Below are 3,586 nucleotides of genomic sequence, written 5' to 3'. Positions count from 1 at the left end.
TTGCAACTATTCCGGCAGACACTACATTAGAACCACCATGAGCAACGACACTGCCACCTTACTCGGAGTCCTCGTCCACATCCTCGACTTCGTCCTTGTCCCTCTTCCTCTTGGCCGATACTTCTTTGCTTGAACCGCCAACTTGGCTGTTGCTCTTCATCCAGCCCTTGTAGATATTGAAATAAAGGTAGCCATCCATTGCAGCGTACTGAATATGGTCTATATCTAGTACATTCCGCTGCCATGCATGACGATGAAACGTGTATGGAGGTTTCTCCAGTTTACCGTACGAAGGATGAACCATGGCTCCTGCCAGGGTCAGCATTGAAGGCTGACGAGAGGACACCAGCCGATTCTTTTGGAGGTCGAAGGTGTTGCCTACAACAAGGCCTATCCGATGCAGGACTTCTTTGTCGTTACCAAAGTCTACAGTAATGAATTTGACTAGGTTTCTCTCGAGGAAGTCCTTAAAATCCTGGCACTCAACGTCGGCATGGCATACGTGGTAGACCAAGCATAAGTCATGCACGCAAACCTGGATCATGGCGGGCTTCTTCCTCTCTTCATCCTTTAGATCCTTCTCTCGTCCCACGACTGTGGTGTACTCAACATCTAGCCCAACGACCCACTCATCATGTGAGTCTTCGAACATGCGTCTGAAGCGAAAAGGCATCCTTTCACCGTCGCGGAAGAACGGGTGTAGATGACGTCGAACTCATCGCCGGTGATGGTTCTAACCTTGTACTCACCACCGATCGGGGAGATTTGGGACGCCATGGATTTGGGAGGAGGGTTAGGACTAGTGGAACTGCCATAATGTGAATGGACGGGACGACTAGGAGCGAACCGCTGTAGTATTAAAGGACATGCGGGGATGAGTAGGAGCGAACTGCTAGTGTGCGAACGGCAGGGTAGTGGCTTTCCATTCTCCCATGATACGGGCTTATGATAGCCCTTAGATCGGAGATCAAACGTTTGCATGGCGTGATTCTAGACCAATGGGCGAATATCCTATCCTGGAGGGTTATTCTTAAAATTTTCAGCAACTTAGCATGTGACCGTTTGATCTCAGATCCAAGGGCTGCCAGCAGCCCGTATCATGGTCGCGCCTACCACGACCGTCGCGTCGCTCGCGCGGTCGCGTCCTTGGAGATTTAACACGGTGCGTTAGGCTATGTGATGTTGGCATTTCATACATAGTCATCACTTAGTCACTCATACTACAACAAGGTTGGCTATAAGGTTGGCTATAAGTGTATTTTTTTTACTCCTCTCTATCTCTTTCTTCGTACTCCCTCCGTCCCATAATATAAGAACGTTTTTGACACTAGTGTAGTACCAAAAATGTTCTTATATTATGGGACACAGGGAATACTAGTATTTATTGCATTTGCCAAGGAGTGACCTCTTCCAATGAAATGGTGTTGCTAAGTTTGCTTCATTTAATTAGCTATAGACTCAAAATTGTCTTTTCACCTAGGTACACGCACTTAGCACCGTTTCTTCCTTGGGTCACCAAACTAGTCTCTCTCTTCTTGATTAACTTGCCACATCAGACTTTATGCCTATGTGGCAAGCTTAAGCACCTGTAGGAGCAAGGTGCCCGTCTGTTGCACGGAAGAGTGAAATGCATTGATTGGGGTGTTGTTTATTTTGACAAAGGATGTGGGGGTCATCTCATGTGCAACCGGGTCGACGTGTCAAGCACCAAATAACAGTGCAGAACAGCAGGGGGGACGCACCCCACTCGTACGGGCCCAGTGTTAGTAATGAGCAATGAGACGTCAAATCACAATGCCGCACCTTCCCAGACGGACGAAGCAACCATTATTTCACACTTCGGTTGGACATCATCTCAAAGAACGTACTAGTATTGCTTCTGCCTCAAGAGGGACACACGCATTGCCTTCGTACATCATGACATGTGGGACCGCATGACAGGCCATGCTCCCCCGCCGATCGCTGGGTCACCTCATTTTTACTATACTTCCTCCGGATCGGTTTACTACATGGCATGCACGTTGTTCTAGGTTGAGAATTTAACTGGCTATATATATATGTGTGATGAACAGTACGCTAGCCTTTTAAAAAATGTATACTGTTGTACAGTAGTACTCCACTATCGATGGATTGCGCCATGGAGCAAAAATTGAAATTTAAAAAAAAAGGTGGTACATATAGAGAGCGCTCGTCGCCTAATTATGCATATAGTACTATTAAAAAAGCTAGTACGTGCTTAATTGGGGTGCTAAATTCTATTAAAGAAATACTAGTACTAGTATGTACATAATTAAGAGTAAAAGTAACAAGAAGAAACATAACATAGTTCTGCTGGGGGCTCAGCACAACACACCCCTCAAATTAAACTAAGCACACCTGAAATTAAACTATGCAACTAATCCGGTAGACACTGCATTAGAAGTTTAGAACCGCCATGAACAACGACACTGTCACCTTACTTAGAGTCCTCGTCCACGTCCTCGACTTCGTCCTTGTCCCTCTTCCTCTTGGCCGATACTTCTTTGCTTGAACCGCCAACTTGGCTGTTGCTCTTCATCCAACCCTTGTAGATATTGAAACAAAGGTAGCCATCCATTGCAGCGTAGTAGATGTGGTCTATATCTAGTACATTCCGCTGCCATGCATGACGATGACATGTGTAATGAGGTTTCTCCAGTTTGCGGTACGAAGGATGAACCATGGCTCCTACCAGGGTCAGCATTGAGGGCTGACGGGAGGGCACTAGCCGATTCTTCTGGAGGTCGAGGGGTTGCCTACAACGAGGCCTATCCGACGCAAGACTTCTTTGTCGTTCTTAAAGTCTATAGTAACAAATTTGACTGTTTTGTCCTTGAGGAATTTCTTAAAATCCTGGCACTCAACGTCGGCATGGCATATGTGGTAGACCAAGCAAACGTTATGTACACAAACCTGGATCACGACGGGCTTCTTCCTCTCTTCGTCCTTTAGATCCTTCTCTCGTCCCACGACTGTGGTGTACTCAACATCTAGCCCAGCGACCCACTCATCATGTGAGTTTTCGAACATGCGTCTGAAGTGAGAAAGGCATCCTTTCACCATCGCGGAAGTACGGGTGTAGTTGACTTCGAACTCATCGCCGGTGATGGTTCTAACCTTGTACTCACCGCCGATCGGGGAGATTTGGGATGCCATGGATTTGGGAGGAGGGTTGGGATTAGTGGAACTGTCGTAATGTGAATGGACGGTACGACTAGGAGCGAACCGTCGTAGTATTAAAGGATGTGCGGGAAAGATTAGGAGCGAACTGCCAGCGTGCGAACGACAGGGTAGTGGCTTTCCATTCTCCCATGATACTGGCTTCCGAGAGCCCTTGGATCTGAGATTGAACGGTTGCATGGCGTGATTCTAGACCTATGGGTGAATATCCTATCCTGGAGGGTTATTCTTAAAATTTTCAGCAACTTAGCATGCGACCGTTTAATCTCAGATCCAAGGGCTGCCAGCAGCCCGTATCATGGTCGCGCCTACCACGACCATCGCGTCGCTCGCGTGGTCGCGCCGTTGGAGATTTAACATGATGCATTAGGCTATCTGATGTTGGCAT

Source organism: Triticum dicoccoides, chromosome 2B, assembly GCF_002162155.2.
Source record: "Triticum dicoccoides isolate Atlit2015 ecotype Zavitan chromosome 2B, WEW_v2.0, whole genome shotgun sequence".
Classification (NCBI taxonomy): domain Eukaryota; kingdom Viridiplantae; phylum Streptophyta; class Magnoliopsida; order Poales; family Poaceae; genus Triticum; species Triticum dicoccoides.
The sequence above is the reverse complement of the archived record's forward strand: the minus strand, read 5'-3'. Positions refer to the sequence as shown.